Genomic DNA, 25,613 nt, shown 5'->3' with positions numbered 1-25,613 from the left:
CAAGAATGAACCCAACAGCAAGATGATAAAATCATCTTTCAATAGCTGGAAAAGAGGTGCACGATGATAAATCCTTCATTGATGAAACAATCATTATGGACACTGTCAGGTAAATGGAGAGTCATTGTCATCTGTTATGAGTCCACTAGTTACCTCAGGACAATGGCAGAAAGCTCTATCCATACATCTATCTACACAGATAGCCCTGATTAAACTTAATGGGTTATATATCAAACCAGAAGTCATGAATCCAGTAAATAAATCGAGAGAGATGAGGAAAGGATATTAAAGATAGGAAGGAAATACAAGAGGTTCCCAGAGAGGAATCAGAATGCCTTGTATACATATAAGAAATAGTCAAAGAACAAAATTAAAGAAAAATACACTTGAGCTGCACTTAAGAAATAAACCTTTTTGAAGGTTGCATTGTAGATGATTGACTGCAATAATAAACAATGTTATATTTATGTGTATAAACATAACCTTAAGTTAGAATTCAGCATACACTGCATGGACTAAAGAGGTGGCTCTTACATTAAATCCTAGGCTCACTACCAATATGTCAATATATGTACTGAACCTTATTTCATATCTTTGTATATTATTGGCACTGTTTATACATGTTATAAAAATATGTTAAGCAATATTATGAAAGCGGGTTGCAACCAAAAGCTTCCTCCTTTTGGTACAGAAATTAAGTTAACAAAAGATTAAATAGATTGTTTAGGAAACAGGAATCTTTTCCTTGAATTTCTGTGTGCATTCCATAAATCCTGCATTGCCATAACCTAAGAGGAATAAATGTTATTAGTCATTAGCATTAATAATTCAACTGATAAATAATGGATCGTGTGAAAGACATGTGCCCATATTCATAGTTCAATTAGACTAAATGTGTGATGACTTACTAATTACTCCAACACTAAGGAGAGCATCATAAAAATGCATGGATAGCAAATGCTTTGGAAAGTCCTTTCATTATGTCAATGTCAGACCATCAAACTGTCTCGTGTGGCCTTCCAAGAACAGGGCTATCTAATGGTGGCTCTCCCTCCCCTCGGTGCTTTCTCAAAAACACGGGCAGACCCTGGTTCTGGAAAGACTCAGTGTAGCAGTATAGGGCAAAACCAGAACAGGGAAGTGGAAAGGGATGGATGGGAGAACAGGGGGAGGGAAGGGGGCTTATGTGACTTTCGGGGAGTGGAAGGCCAGAAAAGGGGAAATCATTTGAAATGTAAATAAATATATATCGAATAAAAAAAAAAACAAAAAAAAACCACGGGCAGAATAGACATGCCACTCGTGAGTCAGAAACTGAACTCTGTTCGATGCCATCCTTCTACTCACATGCAGACCCCTTTGGTATTCCACAAAAGATGTGGTATTACACAAACACAAACTACAGCTTAACATCCTGCCCCAGGTCCAACCCTGAGAAGGTCAGTCTACTGCAGGAGCCTGAACACAGTGATGAGAATTCCCATTTGTCTCCTCTTCCCTGGAAGATGAATTACATGGCCAACCCATATCTCTTGGTTACCTCAACAAGTTCCTCAATTCTTACTGCTTTTATAAAACCACATGGCACTTCACACACCTGTTTCTGCGGCCGCCCCATTAAACTGAGAATGACTTTCCTGTCTGTGGGTTTCCCAGGCCCCTGATCTTCCATCTGCTATCTTCCAGTTTTCATATATGCATTAATAAGGGGAAATGTATTTCCAGCAATAAGTAAATAACAAAGATAAGCAATAGCTCTTCACTGAAAGCATCATTCATGCCAAGGAACACAATAACAGGTTAGAGTCTATTTTCATCTATCATTCATCAATAAAGGTGGAAGTTGTATGTTTCGAGAGCCCCATCCCGAGCCCATCTGTTTAATCAGGCATTTGTCCAGTAGATGAGTAGGAGTAGGTGTAGGATTTAGACTCCTTTTTCTTTGCCAACCATCAAGTCATTTTATGTCAATGTGTGTTCATGTCTAGATGAGCCTATCTGTAACGCTAATATAGAAGTCATTTCTTTCAGTAAAATTGCCCAAAATAGGAAAAGTAAATTTTTATTGTGACTTCTAATATGACTTTGCCTCCACAAAACACTTCAATTACTATCCAACACTCACTAGGCAGACAAATTAATGTTTCTTCCATTTTAAGAAAATTAAAATGGTGTTTGCGGGGTCAAGGTTATTTAATTTCTTCTTAATTATTTCTAGTAAATTAATACATATCCCAATTAAATAAGGAGCTCTTTGAAAATAAGATCTGAACTTAGTGGCTACTTCTGTACAAATAATTTCTAAATGCATGCTTTAAATTGTGAGATAATTGGCAGGTTTAATTAAATCTCATTTCATATAAAAAGTACTTATTTGCTAAAATCCAGAAGATTCAATATTTGGCCAGACTTATTCTCTAAACCCAAGGCCTATAACATAGCTCTTAAACTTTATTTGAAAATGCTTATTATTTAAAACATATGAAATATATTTCTAGACCCATCAAAATGTCTTGTTAGGATGACTGATGATTCTGCTCTGGGCTATTCCTAAAGCATTGTGGTGTGGGGAAAAGAGGCAGGACAAAAAAATAATACAAATATGACCCTACTATTTCTATAGTAAGACTTCTCTCTGTGCATACTCACTAGCCAGTACATTTCAAATTCTCTAAAATAAAATATCTAAATTATTACAAGTGTGGGGAGCGAAACTGAAGTTGCAGTAGTTATGTCAAACATTGAAGGAATACACAGCTTACTGGAACCACTGCAATTGGAAGGATCTGTGTCTTCACTATTTTCTCCAAACAAAATAACTTGATTCCATGAGACAGATACTCTCAGTGCTTATGACATTAAAAATTTGAATATAAATAAGAAAAACTGTTCCTGGCAATAATGGTGGATATATATATATATATATATATATATATATGCTTGCTTTCTAAAGCAACTTGGGACAGAAAGGGTTATTTGGTTAATATTACCCAGTACTTATATCATGGCAGGAACTAAAACACAGACCCTGGAGGATTTTCTCTCCAGGGTTTGCTCAGCTTTCTTTCCTACGCATTTGCCCTTGGTGGCATCTTCCACTCGGGTCTGAGACATCCCACAGCAATCACCCCACCGGTCAGTTGGATGGAGGCATTTTCTCACCTCAGATTTCCTCTTCCCAGAGGACCCTAAGTTGTCTCAAGTTGACACAAAACTAACCTGCACGCTATACAAATGATCGATGGAATCTGATGTTTGTGGGAATTTCCTGTTCCTTTTAAACTCAAATTTAAAATTCTCAATTAAACTTACCAAGTTTTTATGTGTGTAAATACTCACATTTAGCGTATTAAACCAAAAACTCCAGCAGTACATTGTAAGCAGTCCTTTCTTGGGTTAATCATCTTAAATAATTAAATAATACGCTAATTTCCAATAATGCACAACTTTAGTTTAAAATAAAATTGATATAAAACTACTTTCTTCCTTTAAAAAATATTCACCTAAACAGTTCATGGTGTGTATGCCTCCCCTAGAAGAGATTAGTAACAAAAAAAAAATTAAAATAGAAAAGCTTATAATCAGACTTGCGGGACAAATCAGGAAAACACGGACCTGGAAGCACCCACCTAGATGTTAGTCTTTAAAAACCATCTGAATGTTTCTTACAGTTCACGAGTCTGAAAGAATAAAGTCTATTATCTCACAGTAATTATTTGTTTTCTTGCTTCATTTCTACCTCACCGTACACTATCTTGTCAAACAAGCATCAGTCTGGAGACCAGTCTCTAAACATTCATCAGAAGTGTTTGCACAGGGCTGTTGTTTGCTTTTCATCGTATTACTCAGGAAATTATGCTCGTTTTCATCTGAACAGAATCCTGACCACCTAGCTCTGTTTATTTATTCTTATTTCTTATTACAATGGAGCACATGAGATGTCAAAATTATTGTTGGCAACAACAGGAGCTCTACTTAGAATAACAATTTCATTCAAAACATGCTATTATAAAAGAAATGTCACCCTTTATAATGACATGCATTTTATTTCCTGTGCTTTGAAGTTCAGAGTAGGAAGTGCTGAAAAAATAAAATAAAACCCCAAGCACGTGTCTGACTCTTGAACACATAACTTCATATCAGGAGTGACTAACTTGACTGACATCTGTGGAAATACAAGCCACACAGACAAATGCAGCCATCAGTTTGGCTAAAGTTCCTAGCTTATACTTTAATAGATTTACACCTTCCAAACAAATTCTACAGAGTGCCAAAAGGTAGGGCCAACAGTATGATTTCCTGCTTTGAAGCTGACAAGAAGAAAATTAAGAATAGTCTTAAGTGCTTCACATATAGAAAGCAAGTAGGGACACATGATGAATACTTTACATTTTACTCTTACTGCAGAAGTCAAAGGAGCCATTGATTATTCCAGAGTCTGTATGGATTGAAGAAGATGGAACTTACCGTGAAGCCAAAAGAACAACACAAAAGTCCCCATAAAAGCTGATAAAGATGTGCAAAGGCACCACAAATTACAAGAGTTGCTGGAATTGTTAGCAAAATGTAGTAATCCAGACCAGAACTGTCCTGACTGAGTACACGGGCGGAGATACAGCCGCCTGCTTCGTCAGCTTTCCTCACAGCCTAACTCTGGGTGCTCAGCAACCATGGAGGATGCTGAATTGACCCAATCCCTTCTTTGTAGAAGATGGAGGAAGAGGAGGAGAAGGAGGAAGAGGAGGAGAAAAAGGAAGAGGAGGAGGAAAGGAAGGAAAAAAGAAAAGAAGAAAAGAAAAGTTCAAGAGGACCAAGGATAACAGAGACACTTGTCTAGAACCAGTCAGACAGGAGGACAAGCCGTAAAATCAATTTGAATATTTTATGGTACCATCTTCTCATTACTACATGTGTGCAAACATCTGTATACATGTGTGTGTGTACCCCAATTTCAAAAGTACACAGAGAGTATGCACAAAGTCAACTGCATACCGCTGTTCTTCCTGAAGATCGCTAAGTTGATGATGAAGAGAACAGAAGTGTTAGCAGGCAGCTCCTAACGTTCATAATGAAGGCAGCTAACGCAAAAGCAGCCAGGGCGGCATCCTCATCCCTATGCCAGCCTCATCCTCTTGACAGTATGTTCTGGATCAATTGTAATTTCCGTAATGATAATACTGGCTCGGTTACAAAAATGGGATTACTTGATTAGTCCAATCTTGGGTTTTCCAAACAATTAATGGACAGCATCTCCAAATGGGGTAGGGGAGGCATAAGTTCAAATATTATAGCTATAGTAATACCAGAAACGAACAGTAGCTTTATCTTGTATTTGATAAGAAACTTTTAATGATAAACCAATTTTCATTTGAAAACTATAAGATGTTTTTATCTGAGAGTATATGATATAGTTTTAGCTAATTAAATGTAAGTTTGACTAGGTACCATTATACATACATTTTATGGGAGCTGGCTAATTTGTTTCAATAAACCCAGCCAATATGGAAGAAGAAGAAGAAGGAGGAGGAGGGGGGGGGAGGAGGGGACGGAGGAGGAAGGGGAGAGGAGGGGGAGGAGGAGGGGGAGGAAAAGGGGGAGAGGAGGGGGGAGGGGGAGGAGGAAAAGAGGGAGAAGAGGGGGAGGAGGAGGGGGAGAAAAGGGGGAGAGGAGGGAGGAGGAAGAAGAGTAAAAGAAGAGGAAGAAGAAAAGGAGGAGGAGAAATAAGAAATAATAATAATAATAATAATAATAATAATAATGTGGGCCCCAAAAGGGATAGGAACTCCACAGGATGACCAACAGAGTCAACTAACCTGGACCCTTGGGGCTCTCAGAGTCTCAACCAGCAACCAGAGAACACACCCAGAATAGACCTAAGCCTCCCTGAACATATGTGTCAGATGTGCTACTTGGTCTTCATGTGAATCCCAAATAACTGGAGCAGGGGCTGTCCCCAAAGCTGTTCCTGTACGAAGAATATGCTCTTCTAGCTGAGCTGCCCTGTCTGGCCTCAATGGAAGAGGAAATTCCTAGCTTCACAAAGACTTGAATGCCTGGGTTATAGGATATTCAAAGGGGACACCCATTCAAAGGAGAATCAGAAGGGGATGGGGGAAGGATGGTTGGAGGAGATGACCAGGAGGGGCCAGTGAGTGAGATGTAAAGTGAATAAGGAAAAAATTAAATTAATAAAAAACAAAAAGCAGCTAATACCTTTTTTAAAAAAAGACTTTTGAACAGTTCACTTGTTTCTTATTTTGTCTTCCTTGTAATATTATATACCCTTTATTCTCTCTGCAAAAAAAGTTATTTTGAAAGATCTATTTTACATCATAGTTTATATCAAAGTAAATGAGCCAAAATGATAATTCACAGTCATAGGAAATGAATGAGAAGATTGAAGTAGAACAACCAGTAAAGGGAAGGATAGGGGACTGGCCGACTTCCTCTCACAATTATGAAGTTGAAAAATCTGTGAAGGCAGAGGTCATATTTGTCAGAATCAGCAAACCACATGTGATTCGAATACGTAGTATTGGACAAATATTTACTAAATATGTGGTATAATAATGGAAGATGAAGGAAAAGAAACACATCTCTAGGAAAAATGAGAGGGCTCCAGTACAACTATGTTCAGATGGACCCCAGAAAATCTCAATCCGAACCTAGAGTCTATGGTTGGCATTGAGCAAGTTCCTTGAAATCCAATTGATTAGCTAACCCTCAGAGTCTCTGTTTACTTATCAATTATTTGAAAAAAATAATAATCATACTGCAGCTTTGTGCAGGAGAATAAGAGTGCTGATCTAAGTGACTGTCGTGCATAGGCTGAGAAACAGTATTGTCCTTAAGCTGCGACCTTTACTACTGTGCACTCTGACCCATACCATTAGCAGCATCCAGACCTAGCCTAATACCTGGCAATGCAGTGGGCCATTCCATTTTGGAGAAGTCCATTTCCCTAGCCATACTGTCTTGGCCTATTCTGTGCTGTCACTGGGGTTAGGGGTAGAAAGGACTTATACAGAGAGTAGAGACAGGTTCAGGCCTTTTTCAGATTCTTTGTTAAAGTTCTATCTTTGGGCCAAGGTTCATTAAGTCCTTAAGGAGAATAGATACTGGTATTTTTCATATTTTCACTGTTTACTCTCTTTCACATTATTCAGGTTTCATTTAAAAGACGTATGCTATTTTGTGTCCACTCACTAATTTGCAAAGTCCATTCTCTGTGTCCCTGCTCTCTGCCTAGTCCAATGCCTTCTCTTACTCTGGCTCTTGCTGGGTTTAGCCAAGCTCCTCCCCGCCCCCACCCTCGCCCCTGCCCCTGCCCCAGGCATGAGAGGATGGGAAAGATAAGAATGGGTTGGTAGGAATGGTTGGAAAGACCTGGCTCACCTTCTGAGGGTTCACTCTGAGTAGATTATGCCCCTTGAGGGAAGGTTACTAATCACAGTGCATCACTTTACAACAAGCCTTTCTTTCTCTTAGGTTCTGATAACCTACACCTTCCCTCAGCTCCTTGGCCTAGAGTGGCAACAGCCATGCCTTTCGTAGCCCTCTGGTTCTTGACCAATTTCCTAAAATCCTAATCAACATCTGGCCCCAAATCTTAGACCTAACTTCTATGTAAACAAACCTCCTATTTAAGTTATCTTATTTTGTTTGATCTGAATTCTCTTGAACATGTATAGTTTATACACACTGGACACTCTAGGATACAAATCAATATCATATCCATGCACAGACCCTCCTACTTTAAACTACATAAGGCTTTAACTTGTCCTTATGTTTTCATTTGGGAAAATAAGCAGTACAGGATAGTGTTTTATTAATTCAAACACATACAAATACATTAAGACATATATAACTACATTGTAGCATGTTAGAGGATTAGCTATATTCCTTCACAAATAATATATGAAAGAGCAAATAGATTAAAGAAGCCCAACTTATGGACCATTCCAGTCAACGCATACATTCAGAAAAATATATACATGTAAGGGAAGTGGCTATGTACTATTACAAAATAAAATTGCTATACAACATCATTTTCTTATTTATGAATATTGTGTGGCTCTAAAAATAGCATATATAAATATAATGTTTCAGAGCCTGTATAAGATCAAAGGTGTGGTAGTGTAAACCTTTAAACCTACCACTTAAGAGGCAGAGGCAAGTGGATCTCTTGAAATTCGAGAACCATCAGGTCTAAATACCAAATTCTAGGCTACCCAGGTCTAAAAAGTGAGACCTGGTTGAAAAATAATGTCTGCATAAAACCACTCCTATTACATGACTACTTGGATGGTTTCCAGTATTTTCTCCATTACCTATGAATAGCGCATTCATAAACATATTTGAATCTGTGTATCTACAAGCTGATACAGATAATTTTATAAATAAATCTTTCAAAATGTTTATGAGTCACAGGGTATATGTATTTTCCAAGTTTAAATGTTAAATGAATTATTAAAGTAAAATTATTGAAATACATACTATAACTAATCAAAATTTGTCATGAAAAACACACCTTTAGGGGTGCCTGAAACATCAGTATTAGCTTTTGACTATCAATAATAACCTGAACCAAAGTGTTTTGTTATGTGACTGAGGCTTTGAGTCTATTTGGCTGCTTTTGACTTAAATATAAAGACATCAGTGGAGTTTTCAATTATACATGAAGTAAATGTGTGAATTTCTAACTGGCTTGAAATATATCGTTCTAAAACAATTCGTTGTACTTCATTCGAGACTGGTTTTCATGAAGCTCAAGTTGTCCTAGAATATGATTTCGTAATCTCCCTGCCATACCTCGAAAGTACTGAAAGGCTCTGGGGTTTGCTTGCTTGCTTGCTTGCTTGCTTGATTTTGTGTGAGGGTGGTAATGTGAGTGATGCAGGGGCATGCTACAGTGCTCACACAGAGATCACAGGACAAATCCATGGAGTCAGTCTCTCCTCCCATCTTTATTTGTAGGGATCAAACTTAGACGCCCCTCCAGCCCATCTCACTAACCCCAAAGGGTTAACCCTAAAGGTCTATCCCTAAAGTCCTATCAGCTTATGCGCTCTTTTGTGACTACTAGCTATAAACTGAAACAGGTCGTGAATTTAAAAACAAACTGAAGGCTTTCTAATAAAATCCACTCTAAATTTAAACCATACTTCAGGAGCATAACAAGAAAGTTCAGAAACTATTAGCTTATTAAAATATCTAAAGTATTTATTTAAAAAGACAAAGAAACATAAGACTGCTTCAGGCTCAGTGTTTCCAGGCTCAATATCTTCTTCCTACAATCATTCTGACTTTTCTCCCTCCGTTCATTTAGAAACAGCTTTCAAAAGCCTCCGTGCATGTTGTGATTCACTGTGTACTTCTTTCTTTTCCACAAATGCAGCAGAAAGTCGAAGAAAGATGGACTACATTGGTTAATCATCAGATAATCACTCAAATTTATATTTGTAGCCTAAATCCTTACCACTACACAGATGACTTACAGTCATCATTTTGTTGAATGCCCCATGCATTACTAATTAGTTTAGTACCTCTAAGAAGCTGACCACACAGATACTGCTTATTGTTTATTATTTTCTTGATGAAAAGGTTGGAACACAGGAAGGTTGAGGTGTGTGTACAAGATAAAGTATTGTTGTTGGTATTTGAATTTATGTAACTTTAGTCCAATGTTTGCAGTCTTAAGCAAATCCACAATTCCCCATACTCAGAAATGGCATATATGGATTAGAAGTGAAGATTTATACTCAGATTTATATTTCATTTTATATATTTATAATTCTTTTTCTATTTATTATTAACTACATTATGAAGACATTCCCTAGGTTGTGAAGGAGCAGAACTGACCCTTCGCCATGCCTCACTCACCTAATATAATGCATTACACAGTTCTGAGTTAACTACTTGTAGTAAATTGAGCTTGTGATATGATCAGCTTATCCAAATGTTAAATAAGTTTATATATGACTCATTTCCACCATAAAGTCTGAGTCACCCAGCCCTCGACAAGGCCGCATACTCTTTGGTAATTGGGTCAAGGTGGAACACATGACCATGGTCAGCACCAAATAAATCATGATGACAATGGCCTAAGCATCTATTATTTATTGAGCAGTGACTATGAGCTTATCAGTCTGGCACATCCCCCAAGCCATCTTGTAAATCGACAACAAATAGGAAATTGAATCTATCATAGGGCTAAACTTGTTTGCCCAAGGTCATGCGGTTGGTAAATATTAAATCCCATGTTTAAAATCTTTCAGAGTATATCAGATTATCTATTAAGGAAATATACTTCTCTCAACTGACTTCAAAATAAAGGAAAACCCAGTAATTATGATATAATAATATTAATGTAGTACAACTGATTTTTTAAAAACTCTAATTAGATTGTAGAGAATAGAAAGTATTTACATGTGTAATGTGAATTAAAATTATAAAAATGTTTTAATTATAATTTCCCCATATCATCTATTAAAATGTTTATATCAATCCACAATCTAATTTTCCAAGAAGTAAAAATTACTTATTAGGGAAAACTCATTTATAACATTGCATTTATGCTAACATTGCCAAAAGTGAGTGATACTTTAAATGATAAAAAGTTATTACGAATTGAGCAATGTAAACAAATATATTCATATTCACATGGGGATTATGTTTATTGGTTATCAATGAATAAGAATGATCATGTTCAAGACAATGATAACCTATACATTATTCATCAAGAAAGTGAAACTGAGTAAGTTAAGCCTTTATTTTACTTTTATTACCTTTACCTACCACATAAAGATTGAACATAGCATGGTGATGTGATACTTTCATGTATGGGGACAATGCAATGGTTAAATCAAGCTAAAAATGTATATCATCTCACACATTTATCATTTCTTTACTGTAGATATAGTTCAGAGTTTTTCTTCTGTCTTTCTGAGACGCACTATCACTCTTATATGTTCACAATGAAACTCACGAATAGAAGTGCCCTGTGTGAAGTGACCAGACCCCCGGTTTTCTATCACCCACTCTTCTCATGCTTCTCTTCCTTGTGTTTGGGCTAACAGGTAATAAACTGTTTCTATAACCTCAGCTAGCAAAACTCACAATAACAACAAGTTTTCCTATTCATAAATTACAGAAATCTAACACTTCTCTAAATATTTATATAAACATTTATAAATTTCATATTGTGTTTATGTCAGCATAAGTCACCAAAACTCTCACCAGAAATATAAGAAAAAAATCCAACTATGTAAACATCAAATTCCATCCTTTATAAACAAAATCCCTCTTTCTTTTGTACACTGGAGACAAAATATAATTTGCAATTTCTGGGTATCAAAAAATATTAATTATTTTTTATTGTTACAGCTCATCATCAGGCCAGCTGTGGTTTCTATAATAGAGATTGATTTTATTCTAGTGCATTGAAAGTAATGATATTAATCTCAGACAAATGTATTATCATTGGTGAGAAGCTGATTACTGACTACTGAGGCTTTTTACAAATTATTATTATTACTTTATAAATCTCACAGGATAACTAAGTAGTACTTACTAAAAATACTTTCAACTGTAAGTCATTCTGAAATATCCAAACCTCAGAAATAAAATGGGAGAAGAAAGTTTAAAAGAGCTTTAAATGGTATCCCATAATCTGTAGATATGATGAATCTGGTGTCAACCAAAGGAAGCATACCCCTAATTTTACCAGTAATTTGTAATTTAGGCAGGGTTATTATTTTAATCATACAGAAATATAAACTATAGGTCTTTATTAATCACTCTAAGAGTACTCGCTGTTTTATCAGAGGACCCACATTTGGTTCCCATAACCTACATAAGGCTGCTCAGAACTACTTAAAACTCCAGCTCCGGGGGATCCAATAACTCCTGGCCTCCACAGGCAACCGGGCACATACATGGTACGAATACCTGAAATTCATGTACATAGTTAAAAATAAAAATAAATGAACCTTTTAAATATATATAATACTATAATTTAATTATTTAATAACATATTTGAGCAAGTAGTCTATATGGCTAGAATACATACTGGAAATAAATAGCTAAATGAAATAGGTACATTATATCAAGTAAGGATAATACATCTATTAATTGTTGTTTTGTAACAGTAATATATTTATAAGAGGGCTGAGAAGGTGGCTCCCTAGGTGTTGGGTGAAGAAATTGCTTTGCTAGGACCAGGGTATAAGTTCAGATTCTCAGCAGCTACATAAAAGCCTGGTGCTTCAACAAATGTCTGTAATTTTAGCCATCAAAGAAGTAGAGGAAGGGAGATTCTGGAAGCTTGCTGGCCTGCCAGACTAGCCAATTGTGAGCTCAGCTTCAGTGGCAGACCCTGACTTAAAAACAAGAGTACAGAGTCACAAAAGAAAACATCCAATATCAAGCTATGGTTTTTATACACACATGCACACATGTGTACAACAAACACTTAAGTACGTGAAGAAATGTACTTACCATTTAAACATCACAGTCATTATGCTTGAAATTCCTTAAGGAAAATGTTTACAAGATGATGATACTTTATGATGCATTTTATAGACTTTTGACCTGACAGACGGGTAGTCTAGACAAGATGGCAGATTCCTTTCTTTTAGTTCCTCTCCTCTCCCACTCCTTCTGAATACAACTATAAATCCTGGAAACAGTGCAAAGGGCAGCCTCCTGAGGAATCTCATAGGTGTAAGGACTCTGGCACATCAGGCACACCAAGGCTGATTTTAGAAAGATCACAACTACTCTAGAAATTAAATTGCCATTAGAACCACAGCCCACCAGAGAGGGAAGGACCATGAGTAACATACAAATGAATAGTCACTGCCCACCAAGACAGGATGTATATGAGAATGTCTTCTAAATGAACAGAGCCTCGGAGTTGGCGTGATACTTGAAAGGATCCTGCAAGTTGAGGAGAATGAGAGTAAGAAAGAGTAGCTGAAGGAAGAGTCACTAAGTATCACAAAGAGTAATTAAACTAAAAACAAATCCTAAAGACAAAGAAAATAAGTATTGAAAGCTTCTAGAAAGAAACCGGATTTGATATATAGGGGAAGAGTCATTAATCTTCTGTTAAGTGCAATAGAAACCTTTGCTAAGGATACAACACAACTCTCTGCCTTCTGAGATTAGTCCCCTTCCCCATCCTTCCACAGACTTTTATCCAAGAATACTCCTTAATTAGTATCCTCCATACTTATTTCTATCTGTCTAAGTATGCTTGCTAAGGATTCAAAAACAAGTGCAATCACCTGCTGACAGGGGCTGTCCTCAAGCATTTAAATTCGATGGAAGAGGAGTCATGTGTGGTGGGCTTAATCCCAGCTCCCAGGAAGCAGAGGCAAATGCATCTTTATGAGTTCCAATTTAGCCAGTGTTACACTGTAAACCATCTTTTAAAAAGAGATGGTGGATGATAGACAGACAGACAGACAGACAGATAGATGATTGATAGATAGATAAATAGATAGATAGATAGATAGATAGATGAGAGAGAGAGAGAGAGAGAGAGATACAGACAGACAGACAGAGAGAGAAAGGGAGAGAGAGAGATAGAGAGAAAGAGAGAGAGAGAGAGAGAGAGAGAGAGAGAGAGAGACAGAGACAGAGACAGAGACAGAGACAGAGACAGAGAGAGACTGACTTTAACCATTTGTGGGAAGACCAATTTATAACACAGTGTACTGGCTGGTTTTGTGTGTCAACTTGACACAGGCTGGAGTTATCACAGAGAAAGGAACTTCAGTTGGGGAAGTGCCTCCATGAGATCCAGCTGTGGGGCATTTTCTCAATTAGTGATCAAGTGGGGAGGGCCCCTTATGGGTACCACCTTTGGGCTGGTGCTCTTGGATTCTATAAGAGAGCAGGCTGAGCAAGCCAGGGGAAGCAAGCCAGTAAGAAACATCCCTCCATGGCCTCTTGATCTGCTTGAGTTCCAGTCCTGGCTTCCTTTAGTGATGAACTGCAACATGAAAGTGTAAGCTCAATAAGCCCTTTCCTCCCCAACTTGCTTCTTGGTCATGATGTTTGTGCAGGAATACAAACCCTGACTAAGTCACACAGGGTTCCTGATGCTTCTTTTCTTTACTTTGAGACTTAGCTTGCTTTACCTTTCTCAGCTTTGGGTCTTAGTTTACAATCCCAGGGAAATAGGAAATATTTTATTCAATATTTTATTATATTAATCTATTTGAAACTTAATTAGCAAACATTAAATTTTGTTTCAAGTCAAAATCTTAGTAATTCAATTTTAAATTAGTTCTACAAACTTTAATGAATAGAATTCAAATCAAAGTATATTGAAAATACTAGATTTGAAAATGTTAAATGTTGGAGCAAAGAGATGGGTGGTGTATATAACATCCTGAAAACTTTTGTCTAAAATCTTTTGATGCCTGAATGTTCATGTAAAGGTTACATAGCTGAATCCCTGAATGCATTTTCTAAGTGAACTTTTAACCTATACTTTTAAAATCTTAGAAGAGTAACTGAGTACCTGTTAATGAGAAAAGTTATGCTGGCTACAGAAATCGCTGAAAATGTGAAAAACATGATTAATTCTCAGGGACTCGTGAACTCATTGCTTCTCGTAACCAGAGTGTTATTGTAAGCCACTCTAACTTATCACAGCTTCTAGAAGTTTCAAGTAAATTCCTAGGTATCTTGAGGCTTCCTGATTCCGTAATTTCACCATATTGCCTTCTCCCCTGTGCATTTGAATCTCTGCAATACATTATTAATGCTGTCTTCCAGGACTTTCCACAGCCAAACTGATGAGTCCCACTAATAGCACACCCACCTCTTGGCATGAGGAGTTACTGAGGGATTACTCTGACTTTAGCTCTCATTGCCTCACTGTCAGTAACCTTCATCTCTGTTTACCAAAGAGAATGATGGTCTCAGCGTCATCCCAGAGTGCTGACCAGTGAAAGCCACAGTGAGGTGATGATGATGCCGATGCTGACACTGGACAGGCCCGCTGAGTAATTCTGACACAATATGCTAAATGAAAAATTAAGCACTGGATGAACTAGAAAAAAGACACAGGTTCTTACTTGAGCTCATTACTAAAACCCATTTATTAAGATATTTCCATCCACTGGGTGGGAGAAGGATGGAGAGTGGGACTGAGGTGGAGACCAGGTACAGGTGTTGTTGTTCAGGGAGGAGGGGCTGGAGAGGGCTGGATAGAGAACAGAAATCAGATGGTGGGGGAGGGGGAAGGCGGGGGTCTCTGGGACAAGATAGAGGCCTGGGGTAGAGGAGCCGCCCAGAAGTTGATGGAGGTGACTCTAGCTGAGACTTCTAGCAACTTGGATATGGAGACTAAAGTGGCCACCTCCTATAGCCAGACAGGACTTCCAGTGAAGGGAGGGAAACACCAACCCACCTACAAAACTTCCAACCCACAACTTGTCCTGCCTACAAGATGTGCAGGGATGAAGACGGAAAAGAAATTAAGGGAATGGCCGGTCAATGACTGACCCAACTTGAGGCCCATCCCACGGGAGAGAGCCAGTCTCTGACACTATTAATGCTACTCTTTTAAGCTTTCAGAGATAAGCCTAGCATGACTGTCTCTTGAGAGGCTTCATACAGTAGCTGATAGAAACAGACACAGTGACTCTCAGCCAAATATTAGGCAGAGCTAGAGGAGTCTTGTGGAAGAGTAAAGGGAAAGATTGAGGGAGCCAAAGGGGTCAAAGACACCACAAGAAGACCTATAGAGTCAAATAACCTGGGCCTCTGGGGGCTTACAGAGAGTGAACCACCAACTAAAGAGCATGTAGGGCCTAGACCTAGGTCCCCTACACATTTGTAGCAGATGTGAGCTTGATCTGCATGTGGTCCCCTAACAATTGAAGTGGGAGCTGTCTCTGGCTCTGTTGCCTACCTTTGGACCCCCTTTCCCCAGCTGGACTACCTTTTCTGGCCTCAGGGGGAGAGGATTCACTTCTGTGACTTGATGGTGCCAAAGTGGGCTGGTACCCCTGGGGGTCTTCTACTTCTCTAATGGGGCTGTAGAGTTGGGAGGGTGGGACTGAGAGGAGAAGAGGGAAGGGGGCTACAATCAGGATGCAAAGTGAATAAATAAATAAATAAATTGATGAAAAAAAACTTAGCAAATAAAATTTAGCAGTATACAAAATTTTTAAAAGATGAGAATTTAAGTACCCAACAGTACAAAAAGAGTTCAGAATAAGTTAGAAATTGTTTTATATATCCAAAAGAATGCCTATCTTGCAGTATGTATACTATAAATGCTTAGTAAGTAAAATAGTTAATAAACAAATGAATCTGTGTTTAAAGTACACAGAAATAAGTTAAATAAAATGCAAATTTAACAATCCTTACCATTATGAAATTGGATGTCTATTACAAAAGTTAAGTGTTTTTTGTAATAGATTAGATACACAACAAGATTAAAGCATCAAATCACAAGTTTAAAGAAATTCATTAAAAAGAACAAAACCAGAATTGTTGAAACTCGCCTAAGAGTTGGAAGAGGTTCTCTAAGTCATACTGAGTACACAGAGGACACACCTATCTCTTCTGCCAGATCTGATCACAGAACTGATGCTGAACACCATAGTTCACACTTGGACGATGAGAGGGATTTTATCTCCAAATTCCTGAGCTATTCCTGAACAAACCAACATTACCATAAAGCCTTGATGTCCCTTTTGTAGACATTTTCATTCATTTTAATTAGCATACAAGACAATATCATATCAGTTTTGAACAAACTTTTTTAGCTACTCTTTTCCCTTTTGTGTCCCCAACCCTGTCACTTCTGATCCCCCACCCCTGCAATTTCCTCCCAGCCTCTCCTCTTCTTTCATATTCCATATGTTTTATCCTTTTGCTCACCTCAAACCCAATCCTTCCAAATTATCTATCTGAAGTTTCTCCTAGTGTCTTTTCTAGATTTTTAGGCTTTACTCACATTTACACATTCCCTCCCTCTCCCTCTCCCTCTCCCTCTCCCTTCCCTTCCCCCTTCCCCTCCCCCTTACCCACCCCCTCTCCCTTCCGCTCTCCCTTCCCCTCCCCCTCTCCCTCTCCATTTCTCCCTCTCCCCCCTCCCTCTCCCTCTCTCCTTCTTTCCCTCTGCCTCTCCCCTTCCCCTCCCCCTCCCCTTCTTTCTCTCCCTCTCTCTCTTTCTCTCTCTCCCGTCTTCCCTTCCTTTCTCTCTTTCTATTTTTCTTTCTTTTCCTGTTATTTCTTCTTTGTTTGCAAGACCGGCTTTCTCTATGACTAGGCTGTCCTGAACTCAGCGATGTGCCTGCCTCTTCATCTCAAATTCTGGGATTACAGGTGTGTACCACCACCTCCCTGTCACTTACATATTTTGTAGATTGCCAACGTAATCATTTTAGAAGAGATCAATCATACTTTTCCCTTCAATAGTTTCCCTATTAGAGGTAACTGTGGGGCTTTGAAAGGGGTCCTCTACGGCTCATGACTAATTCTCGCATTATGCTATGGTAATGTTCTTATGCTTCATCCACAAAGCAATAAAAAACAACAGCAAAGTCTGTGTGAACTGTAAATGTTCCCAAATAGACAGCTTTCCCACATAGACGGCTGTGTCACAGCCCATTATATAAGTTACATCAATTAACAAAAGCAGTGAAGATACTGCCCAGGGATCTTATTGTCAGTGGATAATACCAAGACCCTCTAATATACCCAAAGTCCATTACATCTCATAAGACTCCACACCAGCACTAAGCAGAGACAGGTAGTCAACGCTGCCATATATATATATATATATATATATATATATATATATATATATATATATATATATATATATCAAAACCCATCAGGCTACTCTCAGTGCCTAATTTGAACTAAGTATTTATTATAGATTGCAATAATTTCATATGAGAATGAGAATTAGTAAGATTATATACCATACTAGGTTTTTATAAGGATAAAAATTTAAGGCTAAACAACTGACTTTCAAAGGAAACATATTTTATGGATATGTAACACATGCATATATGTCTTATAAAACTTATAATATTTATGAGTTAGTTTTCTGCTTCCACTCTTTGGATCCCAGGGATCAAACTTGGGACGACAAGACTTGTGGCAGACAGACACCCTTCCACGGAATGCTGAGGACTTAGCTTCAGCCTCCTACCTGCTGGGCAAGAGCTCTCCCACAGAGTCCTGTCCCTGGCCTCAATTTACCTTCTTTCTGATTATATGACTTTTCAAACTCCATTTTATTATGAGGCTAATAAATCTAAACTCTCTGCTTGAGCCCCTAAGTCATCCTCTCAAATTATGACACAGAAACAGCTTTCATTTTTGAAAAAAAAAAAAAGGAAAGTTTTATTGAAAGATTACACATACTCACATAAGCAGTGAGTACTTATCCGACAGTTATTAAAATGGGTGCTAGGGGATAGACTACAGGTAAGTATGATATTCCAAATAGTCATAAAAGTCTAACATTTTCAACATTTTTGACATCATTAATTTGGTTAATTTTGAAAGAATGTAAATTAGCCTAAGAAGGAAGAATTTCTTAATAGCCCATGTAGCAAAAGGCAACAAGGAAAGTTTATCCAGTCATTTCAGAATACTTTTAGCAGGCTTCTGAGAAGTGCCTACTTAATGCTATGCATCGCTGAAGGTCCGTCTTGACTGTGTTCAGGGTGGGTGCTCCATCTTCCTGGTTTTGCAAGGCAACCATTCAGGACAGAAAGTGGTCAGAAAGTAAAGGGTTAGCCAAGCCTGAAATCATTCTCTCTCTCTATCTCTGTCTCTGTCTCTGTCTCTGTCTCTGTCTCTCTCTCTCTCTCTCTCTCTCTCTCTCTCTCTCTCTGTGTGTGTGTGTGTGTGTATCTCGCTAAGGTGATACTTCATATCTCTGTCACCAGAAAACTCTAATATAGATTGAAATTCATCTCATTAAAAGTATTCTAAATATTTTAAAGTTTAATTGAAAAAAAGCATGTTTTTAAAATCTGTGACAGATCAATCATATGCTATAATAATGATGATTTAGAATAACTGGAAAGTTAATCAGTATGGGAAGACTGTAATCCACTTTGGAAGGTGGAATTGCTTCATTTACAATAGCTCACCATTTCTGAGAAGCACTGAAAATAAACATTTTTATTTATCACAAGATTTAAAGGTGTGATTTGAATATAAATGATAATTACAGAACTTCCCTCCTGTCTGTAAGATGCTCTCCCCCTGCTGCTGTGAACACATTGGTAGATCTTCATGTCCTAAAGCACACCCCTGTCCATCACAAGGAAGAAGCATTTAAGCAGAGAGAACTCCATGGCCATGATGATGGAAGTTCTCTGCTTCAAGAATAAACTGGAGGAAAAGGGATATCCTTATTATGTCCTGGCAAAGTCAAGGTTGTGCCTCCTAAAATATTCTGAATGCCTTCACCATACAAGTCATTAAGATGGAAAGTACAGAGAAATTCAGACACTCCAGAGCAAATCTAACCTGGCATATGGAAGTACCGCTAAAGCTGGGAAGCCAGATGTGCTGACAAAACTCGGCTGAGTTGTCACAATCAGGATCGAAAGTGGTGAGCAAACTCTGGAGGTAGTTAACTAACACCACACCTTTAATGCTTTCACACTCAGCACCTTCAAAGCAATACACTGAGTTAACAGGGTTGAGGGATGGCCTCCGATGCCCTCACCATATGATGGCTTTACCCTTTGATGTTTTCCCCCTCATACCCTCACCCTTTGGTATCTTTACCCTTTGACGCCTTTACCCCCTGCTATTATATCCCTTCCTTGGAATGTTTTCACAGCATATGCCTAGCCTCGTAAAATCCTAAAGACAAACCAAAGATGGATTCAAATTTACGCTGGGGAACCAATGGGTTTACTGGGGTTTCTGTCAGAGAACAGGTGACTCCAAATCAGACATGCTAGCAAGTCTAAACCACAATGGATAATGGTTTCCACAGAGTCAAATAACAGGAGACCTAGCTCCCTAGTTCCAGATTACATACTCTAGATCCTCCTTGAGGCACCAAGGCCAGGTACGGTTAGGGCAGAATTTCATACAAATGCTGCAAGGGATGGCTACATATTCATGTGAGAGTCAAATGACCCTCCTGATGGTCTCAAGGAGAAGGGAGTGTCTGTAGTTGCACAGGCCTGATCGGATTGGATGCTTGTAAATAAACACAGCTGATCTCATGAAGATGATGATAGATTGACCCTAAGGACAGTTTCCCATAACATCCTCTATGCCATCGCCCACCCTCTGATGAATTCACCTCTATCGCCTTCATCCTCTGATGCCATCACCCTCTGTTGCCTTTGCCCACTGATGAATTCATTCTCTGTTGCCCTCAAGTTCTGATGCTATAAATGATATATATTTAAATATTCATGATCTAACTCTGAGGTCATAGAAAACTGGGAGCAGGCAACTGGAAAAGGACTTGGAAGATAGAGGCTTATTTGACAAGTAATCAAACTTGGTGACAAATAAAGCTGGAAAGTAAGCTGACAGAAAAATGACACAGAAGACTGAAAACCATAGAACCACATAACAGCTTAGTACACTCATACATGGAAAAAAACCAAGTCTTCAAAAACTGCATATCAGACTCAGTATCATTTGCTTAAGACCTGGAACTGGGTAATGTTGTTTGTAAAGATTTCTATTCAAAATACTTTTTTCAATTATAATTTTTATTGGTTATCTTATTTATTTATATTTCAAATGTTGTCCCCTTCCCAGCTTCTTTCCCCTCTGCAAACTCCCTTTCCCATCCCCTGTCCCCCCTGTTTCTATGAGGATGCTCTCCCACCCAGCATCCTGCCTCACTACCCTAGCATTCCCCTATGCTGTGGCATCAAGCCTCCACAGGAACAAGGGCCTCCTCTCCCACTCCTGCCAGATAAGGCTACTTATGCAGCTGGAGCTATGGGTCCCTGATGTGTAATTTCTTGTTGGTGGTTTAGTCCCTGGGAGCTCTAGGGAGTCTGGTTAGTTGATATTATTGTTCTTCCTATGGGGTTGCAAACCACTTCAGCTCCTTCAGTCCTTCCCTTAACTCTTCCACTAGGGTTCTGTGCTCAGTCTGATGGTTAGCTGTGAGCATCCACCTCCATATTGGTCAGGCTCTGGCAGAGCCTCTCAGGGGACAGCTATACCAGGTTCCGATCAGCAAGCGATTCTTAACATCAGCAATAGTGTCTGGGTTTGCTGTCTGCAGATGTGATGTATGTCTAGGTCGGGTGGTTTCTGGATGGCCTGTCCTTCAGTCTCTGTCCCACGCTTTGTCCCTGCATTTCCTTTAGACAGGAGCAATTCTGGGTTAATATTTTTAAAGAAGGGTGGGTGGTTCCATCCATCAACAGGGGGCTGTGCCTATCCACTGGATATGGTCTCTACAGGTTCTCTCTCCCCATTGTTGGGTATTTCTGTCATCCCTGTTGGGTCCCAGGAACCTCTTGCTTTCCTGGCAGCTGGGTCTTCCTAGTGGTTACCCTTAGTTCCCCCCACCCCCACTGCTATACACCTCTGTTCAATTTCCTGACACTGTACTTCTGTGTCTCCTGCCATACCCGATCCTGGCCCTCTTCTCCTTCCCCCTCCTCTCTCCCTCCCAGATCCCTCTCTCCTTCTACCTCCCAAGATTATTTTGTTGCCCCTCTAAGTAGGACTAAAGCATCCATACATAGGTCTATCTTCTTCTTGAGCTTCATATGGTCTATAATACCATCCTGAGTGAGGTAACCCAGTCACAAAAGAACATACATGGTATGTATTCACTGATAAGTGATATTACACAAAAAGCTCAGAATACCCATGATACAACTTAAATTAGTTTATATATCATAATATTCCTCTGTAATATATGGCCCAGATTTTATGAGCTAGTAACTATAAGTCTAAAATTGTCTAGCTGCAAGCAGAATTCTAAATTTTGTTATATTTTGTTAAGAAAATTGATTTCAGAACAATGTCAGCTGGCTGGACCACCCAGAGATCCCAGGGACCAGATCACCAACCCAGCAGTGTACATGAGGGACCCATGGCTCCAGATACATAAGTAGCAGAGGATGGCCTTGTCTAACATTAATGGGAGGGGAAGCCCTTGGTCCTGTGGAGGATTGATGCCCCAGTGTAAGGGGATGCTGGAGCAGTGGGGTGAGAGTGGGTAGGGGGAGCACCCCCATAGAGGCAAAAGGGAGTTGGGAGAGGACTGATGGGATGGGAGGGTTGTGGAGAGGTAACCAGGAAGGGGGATCTCATTTGAGATATAAATGAACGTATTGATTAATAAAAATTAAAAAGAAAGAAAGAAAGAGAAAGAAAGAAAATTGATTCCCAAAATAGTTCAATGATTCTTCAAAATTAGCTGACTATACTTCCTTCAGCTTATGTGTCGGTAGTCATGAGGGAGGAGTGCTTTTTGAAATATCTGAATTGCTTTTAGTGAGATTTGCAATCAGTCTGAACAAATTATAAAGCAGCCTAGAATAATGCGCTGAAATAAATTAATGGATTTGTAAAACAGTATACTGAGCAAAGACGATTATAAAAGTGAAATGTGTAACCTTATTCACTCCTAAGATCTATTGTCAGAAGACTAAGAATGAAGGTAAAGTCTTCTCAACACTCATGAAAGGCTGCTATCTGTTGGCTATAAAATAAGACATAAATTGTATAAAACATCTAAGAACACTAAAGAAATCCTTCTTAATATGCCAAAGCTTTGCAGACAATCTATGTGAACTGTGACTTTGAATGTGGCCTTAGGGAACAAGGGGCTTCCTTAATTCACATACAGTAAGAAAGTTATTAAGAATGTGTCTAACTGTTCCTCATCTACACTCCATAGTAATTAATCATATAAGCTAGCATTTCCCACAGACTGAGACAGAAGATAATTTTACATTGTACATGGGGAATATTCTTTAATTCACTAGATCTGTGCTTATTTTAATATGCCAAAAGAAATACAACATTTATAAATGCATAACTGAAAGACTGAGTCTCTGAGTTCATGGTTACTGTTAATTAAAATGAAGGTAACTTTTTCAAAAAGTTATTACATTGATTTATATTGTATGTGTTTGATGCGTGTATGAAGGACTGAGAAACACTTGTGGAAAATGAATCCTTCCTTCTACCACATGGAACTCAGGGATCAAACTCAGGTCACCAACTTGACCACAAGCATCTTTATGCACTGAGCACTCTCTCCAGTTACTAAGAAAGTAACCTTAATTTCTAAAAATTAAAAATCTAAAGTTAAAATTTAAATCACTAAACTTATATTAAAAATGTTCATTCATTATATAAAATATTAAATAATCTGAATATTTATAGCTATAATAAAAATAATAATGTCTCAAAAATGAATAAAGGTTAAAAACTGTTGTACTTCACTTACTTAAAAACTAGACATAATCTAGTATGTGGAATTAATTTGCAGTTGTTTTCAACTTTTACTTGTGTCTTTTATGCATTAAATATTAATTCTTGCTCTTGACTTCCCAAATAAGTTATGAGCTGGATTTCACAGGCTCAGGTTGAACATATCACAAAGGTATGCACTATATGTACATGACTTTGCATTCACCTGTGACATGCTTACAAAGATTTGTAGCAGTGTTTATTTAACCCATCAAATCAGCCTTTCAGACATTTATTTCAATAGTTTTCTGATTAACCTGTTTATATGTTTTAATATAAAAGTATAACATGTAAGATAAATTATAAAATTATAAAATTTATAAATTTATAAAAAATAAATTTATGAATTATAATTTAATAATCATAAAATTTTAACATAACATAAACACATAATTATAAAAATTAAAATTATAAATGTATAAAAGTTTAAAATGGTTGGATCCTTTCAAAACACTGTCTTCTGTGCTGCAAAAATATGAAAATAAATTAGAGTTTTAGTGTAGAAGTTAATGACTTCATCCCAGATTATTTTAATGAAAATATTTTTCTTCATTATAAAGTGAATGGCTAATTAAGGTGTTAATTATCAATCTATAAAATTGTGTGGCTAAAACTTGCAAGAATACAAAGAAAAAATCACATTTTAATATGGAGCCTGCACCACCAGCAGGTTCCAGTGTGATGTACCCCAAGAGAATCAAATGAAGTCCCAGTGTGGGGGAGTGGAGACACTGAGAAGAAAAAAGCACGAGGCTCCTCGACCAAGCAGCTGAGTGGTGGCTCCAGATCATTTCTCTTCTCTGAGCCCTGGCTTCCTTAATAAAGAAGTCACATTTTTTTTTTATAAATAGACTCTGATAATAATCAAAGATGGCAGGGCAGAAAAAGAAATAGAGCCTTGTTATGAAATGGTATTCCTGAGATTCCTATAAAAGCTGCTGCTTTTATAATCTAATGCCAGACTTTTGATTATTCGGTATATACAAACCTCTATCCTTTGTCATTATTAATTTGGATTTCTGTTATCTATAACTAATAAATCCCTCACCAGGCAAATATCACAGAAACACACACATAAACAAATACCCATATACACAAACACACACAGGCGCACATATACAATACATGTAAACATATAAACCATACACACATACACATGCACACACACACAAAACACAGCACAACACAGAACACACACATACACACACACACACACACACACACACACACACACACAAGATACCCTACAAGGGAAATAGAATTTGTATAACTACAAATAACTTAAAACTTTGGAAGTAAAAAATGAATGGGAATAATCTCCAACTACTGTGATCGTTCATTTACTATGAAAATCACTCCAAGATAATAACAAGAACACTAATGACCAATTAGTGAATTAATGTACAAAGATATATATGCAGAGAACTTACAAGAACTATGGTGAGTTTTTTGAAACTATCTAGCAACTGTCTGTCTTTACGAGAGGCCCAACAATTCAGATGATAACAAGAAGATAGATGAAATTCTCCAGAAGAGTAATTGTGGATGAGCAGGTTTTGATGAAGTAGGCACTACCACACACTGATAATAAAAATATAAAATTGTATGACACATTAGGAAGGCCATCTAGTGATACTGAAACATAAAGGTGATATGGTTGGATAAATTACAGTATAAAGCTCCTTCTAAATAGTGTAAGATATTAAAACTGCTCTTATGAATTATATTTATTAAGAACACCAATCATATTCCATTGAATAAGAGAAGAAAATATAAAATCTTAACCATAAGTATAATATACTTTAACCATAAGTATATTTTTAATTACGTAGGGGAAATAGAATTAACAGTTAACGCTGGCGTTTTTAGTCTCTGTGTGCAAAGGTAAACTCTTTTAAACTTGTATTGAGCACTACAATTTCTGCTTAGAACCAAGACTACGATGGGTTCTACTTTTTAACCAATGTAAGATAAGATGGAAGGGTTGAATGGGGATGCTCATGCCCCGGCATTAAGCTCACCAATAACTTCATACATGTAAAACTTATGACCAGTTGACATGGATGCCTGAGTTCCACGGGGTTATACATGTAAAGACATAGTACACCAGAATTCCCAAATAGCTGCTCAAATAATCA

At 37.9% G+C, this 25,613-nt stretch overlaps 1 protein-coding gene across 11 annotated transcripts in view; it reads right to left on the bottom strand.

Moving 5' to 3' along the window:
- The window catches only part of Macrod2 (mono-ADP ribosylhydrolase 2), a 2,114,706-nt gene that overhangs the window by 1,668,438 nt on the left and 420,655 nt on the right, over nucleotides 1-25,613 (bottom strand). The gene's annotated exons all lie outside the window — the stretch shown is intronic.

The sequence above is a fragment of the Apodemus sylvaticus genome, chromosome 5 (genome assembly GCF_947179515.1).
Source record: "Apodemus sylvaticus chromosome 5, mApoSyl1.1, whole genome shotgun sequence".
In the NCBI taxonomy this organism is placed as follows: Eukaryota; Metazoa; Chordata; class Mammalia; order Rodentia; family Muridae; genus Apodemus; species Apodemus sylvaticus.
Note: the sequence above shows the minus strand (reverse complement) of the source record. Positions and strands in the feature narration are given on the sequence as shown.